This window comes from Ursus americanus, chromosome 28 (genome assembly GCF_024610735.1).
Source record: "Ursus americanus isolate L20-20 chromosome 28, mUrsAme1.1.p, whole genome shotgun sequence".
NCBI lineage: Eukaryota > Metazoa > Chordata > Mammalia > Carnivora > Ursidae > Ursus > Ursus americanus.
The window spans coordinates 5,911,406-5,919,147 of record NC_142154.1 but is presented as its reverse complement, the minus strand read 5'-3'; the positions used below and the strand labels follow the sequence as shown (position 1 = coordinate 5,919,147).

The 7,742-nt window shown below is 50.0% G+C and overlaps 1 long non-coding RNA gene across 1 annotated transcript; it reads left to right on the top strand.

Moving 5' to 3' along the window:
- Positions 1–637: 637 nt before the first annotated feature.
- Positions 638–5,660, top strand: LOC148107551 (uncharacterized). Its single transcript, XR_015722041.1, has 2 exons — positions 638–739; positions 4,612–5,660. It is a non-coding gene; the product is annotated as an uncharacterized LOC148107551 (long non-coding RNA).
- The last annotated feature ends 2,082 nt before the right edge of the window (positions 5,661–7,742 follow it).

Here is a 7,742-nt window from a genome sequence, read left to right as displayed (position 1 = left end):
CTGGGCTGGGAGGCAGAGAGGGGAACAGTGTGGGGGGGGTGGGGAAGAGAGAGATGAAAGACAGGGAGAAAGGGGGTTGTTTATTACTGGCAGTATGAGGACGCTGGACTCCCCAGACCATCACTGGGCCCCACTCAGGGCCCTGGCTCGTTGGAGCTCCCCAGAAAGGAGAAAGGTCCTAAATAAGAATCTGGGGGGTGCCTGGAGGGCTCAGTTGGTTGAGCGTTGAACTCTTGATCTCAGCTCAGGTCTTGATCTCGGGGTCGTGAACTTAAGCCCTGTGCTACTTAAAAAAAAAAAAAAAATCTGGAGAAAGCCTTCATGCCTGTAGGGAAGATGCCAAGGGGCCTCTGGGCCAGTCCTCTGGGCTGGATCTGACTTGGGGCCTTGTTTGGCTTGAGATTAGAAGCCAGAGTCCAGGAGTGTCCCACGTGATTTCAGCTCGGGTTGTGATCTCAGCGTCTTGAGATGGAGCCCCAGGTTGGGCTCCATGCAGAGCGTGGAGCCTGCTTAAGATTTTCTCTCTCCCTTTCCCTCTGTTTCACTACCCCCCCCCCGCATGCTCTCTCTCTTAAAAAAAAAAAAAAAGAAGAAGAAGAAGAAGAAGAAGAAGAAGAAGAAGCAGCAGCAGCAGCAGCAGCAGCAGCAGCCAGCATCTAAGGAAGAGGTCAGCCAGCACCTGATCCATGGGTCTGGGCAGTGAACCCTCCAGTCATCTACTCCTGGGAGTGAAAGCAAGGTAAAGATGTGACATAATGAAATATATATGTTTCTGTCCCCAGTTCCCAACCTGGGGGTCCTGAAAACCCTGTAGATCGCTAAGTGATAAGAGCATTAGGAGCATCTTTTGTTCTAATATTTTGTCTTTGACCCTGGTTCTTGACACAGAGTTCCTAAATCCCTTGGAATTTCCTGGGTCATAGGAGCGTCTTTTGTTCTGATGCAGTGACTCTGGGTGGGCTCCTGGATGGCTTCTGGGTGGGGGCTGCTCACCAGAGAGACCGGGCCATGATCAGAAGCTTGGAATTTTCAGGAGCACCGCATCCTCTAGAGAGGGGGGAGGGGCTGGAAATGATCCTGCCTACGTGAGGAGGCCGCCATAAAATCCCGAGAGTCGGGGGTTTGGCAAGTTCCAACGCAGATGGTGAACACATGCACATGGGGAGGGTCACTCATCCCAGTGCCACAGGGACAGAAGCTCCTGTGCTCGGGACCCTCCCAGTCCCCGCCCTGTGTCTCTCTCATCTGGCTGTTCATCTGCGTCCTTTATCGTGTCCCTTAATAAACTGGTAAACGTGTTTCCCTGAGTTCTATAGGCCGCTCTAGCAAGTAACTGAATCCAAGGGGGAGGAGGTCATGGGAGCCTCTGGTTGGCAGAGAAGTCAGACAGAGGGTGCGGGTAACCTGGGGGCTACTGTTTGTGGTTGGCATCTGAGGTGGGGGCAGTCTCGGGGGGCTGAGCCCTTAACCTGCGTGATAGGAGGCTATCTCCAGGTAGGCGGTGTCAGGATTGAGTTAAATTGTATGACACCCTACTGGGGTCACAGAGAATTGCTTGGTAGGGGGAACCCCACACATCTGGGGTCAGGCATGGTCGTGTGTGACATTACGGGAGACACAGGAAGTTTTCTCCACTCAAAAGGTTTCCATGAAATTCTTATAATCAACCAGAAGAGGGGCAAGAGGATTAGAGGAGGTGTGGGGGGTGCAGCTGAAGGCTGGGCTCAGTGCAGCCTCAAAATGGAGAAGGAAGCCTGGAGCCTTGGCTAACACCAGTCCTCTATAAAGGAAACCCTGGGGGAACAGCCCAGTTCGTGGCAGGTGTATCGCAAGGGTCTGAAGGCCAGTGGGGAGGGGAGGTCGGCAGACTGATAAGAAAGACTGTAAACGCACTGATGACCTTAATTTATGAAAACCCATAGGAAACATCATTCTCAGCAGGGAGAATAGGAAACATCTCTTTTAAAAGCCAGATGAGGACACCAAGGCTTGTACCACCTTTTCTATTTAGCTTGTGCCAGAGGTCAGTCAGGTCATAAAAATGAAAGGAAAAAAGGTTTGGAGAGGAGGAGATGAAATATTCTTGCAAATGATGTGATTGTCTGCAGGGAAGGCCAAATGAATCCACAAATTCTTAGAAATAATAAGAGAATTTAGCAAAATGGTTGATTACATGATCAGTAATGGGCAGTCATTTTTTTAAAGATTTTATTTATTTATTTGAGAGAGAGAGGGAGAGAGAGAGACAGCGACAGATATCGAGAGAGAGCACAAGTGGGGAAGAAAGGGAGAAGCAGACTCCCCACTGACCAGGGAGCCGGATGCAGGGCTGGATCTCAGGACTCCAGGATCATGACCTAAGCCAAAGGCGGACACTTAACCATCTGAGCTACCCAGACACCCCTGGACAATCATTGTTATTTTCACTGACCTCACATTGTACACTGTAATAATAATAATTAACCTTTATTGGATTAACTTTTTCCAGGTGCCACAAGCTTTACATTTACTCTGTGCTAAGTGCTTTCTATGGATCAGCTTGAGTCCTTAGGACAACTCTGTGGGGTTGGTATGATCTCCATCCTCATTATAAGGGTGAGAAAACTGAGGATCAGAGAGGTCAAGTAAATTTCCCATAGTCACACATTTGGTGCGTGGTGGAGGTGGTACCCACCCCAGAGCTTCCCTCCTAACCACTACACTATCCTACACACGCAAGCATGCCAATCTCTGATGTCCACAGTAGGACTCAAGACCTAGGGCCCTTCTCCCATTCTCCACATGTCATGAAAGTTGCCAAGATTCCTGTGTGAGCAGAGAGGGGAGTAGGGGAAGAGGGAGGAAGGAGGCCCCAGAAAGGACTGAGATCGAATGTCCCTCCAGCCTATCGGGAGTCGGACGTAAGATTTAAAGAGAATGAGCAGGTGTGCTATTTCTCACACTCTTGGTAGTAGCTGCAAAACCTGCCTGCCATACACCCACATCTTACTTAATTCTCAAAGGAACTGTGTCTCCATTTCACTGATAAGGAAAGTGCAGCTCCTAGAAATTCAGAGACTTGTTCAAAGTCCCAGAGCTGGGTAGTGGCCGAGGCAGCATTCCAGCCTAAACTAGCCTCGGATCTTAAAACTGTTTAGACTTTTCCAAAAAACCGAAGGGGAAGGTGGGCAGGTGCACCACACCCCTAGAGCCATGTGTGTTTGTGTGTGTGTGTGTGTGTGTGTGTGTGTGTGTGTGTGTGTGTGTGTCAAGGGTGCATGAGCACGGGGTAGGGAGCTGGGAAGGGAGCAGTTAAGGGAAGGGTAGTGACCACTTCATGGGGAAGGTGTCCTTCAAGCCAAGTTTTCGGGGAGGAGTAGGAAGAAGCCAGCAGAAAAGTGGGGGGGGGGGGCGGAGAAAGTGTCAGGTGTGAAGACCCAGAAATGAGAGAGAAACAGTAGGTTCTGTGAAGAACTAAGAGTTCAGACCAGGGAGGGACTCGCTGAGAACTCGCCTTCTGGAACCGCCAGTAACCACTGGCCCAAGCTCCAGGCAGACTCCTTGGAAAGCAGCATAGCCGTGGGGACCTTGCCCAGTGGGGCCCTCTGGACAGTGCAAGTGGCTGGCTGGGAGCTTCACCAGGGGTCCCAATTCCTCAGGCTTGGCTCCTTTCCTTTCCTCCAGTCCAGCATTCCTCAGGGCTGCATTGGCCAAGGGACCTCATGATGCTGCCTGGCCCCGACTCCCTCCCCCAGTCCCCTGAATTATACCACCATGTTCTTAATATGGCTCATGACCAAGCCGGGGCAAGCACACCATTTCCTTCAGTGCTTCTCAAACTTCAACGTGTGTTCAGATCACTGGGAATGGTGCTAAGACGGAGATTCTGACTCGTCAGGCCTGGGATGGGGCCTGACATTCTGCCTTCCTGTCCTGATCGCGGGCAATGCTGCCCGTCCAGGGACCACACTTTGAGTGGCATCGTCCAGGAGAATATATACTGAGCCCCTGAGATCTGGCAGGCATTGTGCAAGCTACCTTCTACACTTGTGCTATGTAATGATGCTCTGAAATGGGACTTAGTATATACTTTTCAGAATAGGGGACTGAGGGTCAGAAAGGGGAAATATTTTACAAAGTAAGTAGGAAGCAGAGCAGGGCTTTGAACTTGGGTCTGTCCAGCTCTATAGCTGATCCTGGGCCTTCTGGTCAGAGGGATGGCTATGGACTGAATTGTGTCCCCTCCCCCCAAAAAAAACTCAAATGGTGAAGCCCTACCTCCTAGCAGGGCTGCATTTGGAATAAGGAAGTAATTAAAGTTAAACGAGGGGCGCCTGGGTGGCACAGCGGTTAAGCGTTTGCCTTCGGCTCAGGGCGCAATCCCGGCGTTATGGGATCGAGCCCCACATCAGGCTCCTCTGCTATGAGCCTGCTTCTTCCTCTCCCACTCCCCCTGCTTGTGTTCCCTCTCTCGCTGGCTGTCTCTCTCTCTGTCGAATAAATAAATAAAATCTTAAAAAAAAATAAATAAAGTTAAACGAGGTCATAAGGGTGGCACCCTGATCCAATAGGACTAGTGTCCTTCCTTATAAGAGGAGACATCAGAGAACTTGCTTTCTCTCTCTGCCACAGGAGGGCACAGTGAGAAGGTGGCCAGCTGCAAGCCAGACAGAGAGGTTGCCCCAAGAACCAAACTAGCCGGCATTTTGATCTTGGACTTCAAACCTCCAGAACTATGAGAAATAAATTTCTGTTGTTTAAGCCACCTGTCTGTGGTATTTCATCCTGGCTGTCCTAGCAAACTCAGGGGCCCAGCTGCTACCGATCAGCCAAGGATGCCGATTAAAATGAAGGGGTCCCCTTGCATGGAATGTCGCTCTTCCCAACTGAGTGGGACTGGAGCAGAACCAAGATGATGGTGATGACGGTGGTGATGATGGTGACAACGATGGTGATGACGGTGGTGAAGATGACGACAGCGATGGTGATGACGATAGTGATGATGGTGATGATGATGGTGGTGATGATGGTGATGGTAACAATAATAATTCACATCCAAGCCAAAGCCACCCGTACCACTCACAAAATGAAAACACAACAAAACAAGCTCAGAATGATGTAGCTATCCGAAACCTCACACCCTAAATCCACACGTTTCATGAGAAGACAGGAAATGACCCAGTAATCAGGTACCATCCACTAATTTGCTCCCTGTTCCGAGATGACTTCGTCCTGGCGGGGCAGACAGATAGACTGAATAAACAAGCCTGCTTCCTAGGTTAGCTAGGCCCCCTGTGCCTGCGTGTCAGTGGAAAATGGGGGTGTGGTAGATTAGATACCTGAGAGATTCTTCCAGGGAAGAAACTTAAAAACTAAGTGCTGAGTAAAAGATGAAACGCAGTATCTTTTTAAATGAATCACCAAATTAACGCAAAAATGAGCAATCCACAGACCCCAAAACTGGAGTTAAGGAGCTCCAGAGCTGGCCAGTACTCTGAGGGATGCTGGAGACCGTGAGCTTGCACTTTGCTCTCCCCCCGTCCCCGGCCCTGGGAAAGTTCAGAAGATAAATCTTAGGGTCCACCGAGGATGTAGGGAAAAATGTACACACGCATATGTACATACATTTTACTGATACTAAGACTGTATGGCACATCATCAATAAATAATATTAAAACATACTCTTTACTGTAAATTCTTTTTTTTTTTAAGATTTTATTTATCTGAGAGAGAGAGAGTGAGAGAAAAAGAGCAAGAGCACAAGCAGGGGAAGCTGCAGATGGAGAAGCAGGCTCCCCACTGAGCAGGGAGCCCATTTGGGGCTCGAACCCAGGACCCTGGGATCAGGACCTGGGCCAAAGGCAGATGCTTAACCAACTGAGCCACCCAGGCGCCCCTCTTTACTGTAAATTCTACACAATTGATTCACACAAATGCTTTTGTTGATTTTTGCCAAACTCTTGCATCCCTAGCCAACCCACGGTTGCTGTTTGCTGTGGTCCTAATGTGAATGTTGGCAAACACTTTTCTGGCTGATGTGAACGAGGAAGAGGAAATGAAATAGCCAAGACACGTTGGAACTATTTTCCAATGGTGGGAGAATATTTCCCCAGGGGTGTGTGTGTGTGTTATTCACAATGTAATGGCCACAGACATAACACCCTTTTAAGCTTAATCTGAGTTATTAACATTTCCCCATCACTTTCTTAAGTCTAGACAATCAATAAAACATTAAACCGAGGCTTGATTTGTGGTTCTTAGAACCGTGCGTGGCACATGGGAAGCACTACCAAAATGCTGGCTGTTATTTATTATTATCCGCGGTCCAAGTCACCCGGGGACGACTCCTGAGTTTGAGTAGGGCTGGCTGCTGGATTGTCTCCCCGTGTGCCTGCAGAGTTACGTTCCTGGTTCAAGTCCCAGAGAAAGCCAGGAAGGTGGGCAGACCCAGGTGGTTAGGGAGGAGCTTGGGCTGGGTAAGCGGATAATGCCGAGGTTCACAGGCAGTGAAAGTCTTCCCCTCCCGCCCACTGTGTGCTGTGAGGGGCCTGTGGGTGAATGGCTGGGGCCCAGGACGTGCATGGGTTTCACCCCTACAATGGCATCAATAGAGTTGAGTCAGAGCACAGCGTTTAGACATGGCTGCTATATATCATTCGGCTAATTGATTTGGATAGCTCTCAATATTCTGAATTTATGGGCGTGGTTTTCTTTTTCTTCTCCACCCCCCCACCCCACCATATCTACTGTACTTGATCTCTGGGAATCTTGGGAATCAAAGGCTCATGGGGTCCTAGGACCAAGGTGATACTACCCATTGAGCTCTGGGAACATCCGGAAGGAAGTATTCATCACAGGAGATTCTTAAGTTTCAAACAGGCCCCAGGGAAAATCTGCTGGGCGGCTTGGAAGGCATTCAGCTCTCCTTTGCATGATCTGATTCAGGAGACTAACACTTCCCTGCCAAGAAACATGCAGTTAATTGCCAAGGTAGACAAGACTGCTCTTTTGGCAGACTTCACCAGTGAAACAGTGATTCCCTCACTCAGCACCTGTTTTGGTGAGGCCGCCCCTGCATCCTGGGGCTTCACATCTCAGTGAGGGCTCGCTCCCCAAACAACTGAAGTTTGGGGAAGTGGAGGATGTGGGTAAAAAGGGCTCTGGTGGCATCCCACCAATGTTTTCTCCTTCACTCCTCAGTCGCAGGCCTGGAGAGATTAGGTGGCAAATACTCAAGAGTTCTTGGCTGCAGACAGAACCCACTGGGGCGAGTGTAAGCAGAAAAGGCTTTTGGGTGCCTCCGAGAAGCACTGTGAGGACACGAGGCTGTGTTTGAGAGCTGGGACTAGGCAGAGCTGCTGTCAGGAAGTATCATGGCCGCCCCAGTGGAGTGTGGCTGGATGTGGCCCCTCCCAGGGCTGATGCTGGGCGCACAGCTCTGCCACTACTCCCTCGGGCAGCTGGGTGCTTCTGCCACCCCCCACCCCCAAACTGGCACTCACTTTCCAACTGGTAGCCTCTGAGGTTTTGTCTGATCAGTGGACTGCGGTCTCACGTCTATGCCCTAACCGCAAAGGACGATGGGAAGGTACGTTTCTGGTTTCTACTTTAGGGAGACACAGACTCCAAAGGTGGAGGCCATCCTAAACATCAGAAAAGTGTCTGTGGGCAGCCAAGGGGAAGGATAAATATTTGCGCATAATCAGTGACCTAAAATCCCATGACTCAGACACCCCGGAGCCAACGACACTGCCTTGAGAAAG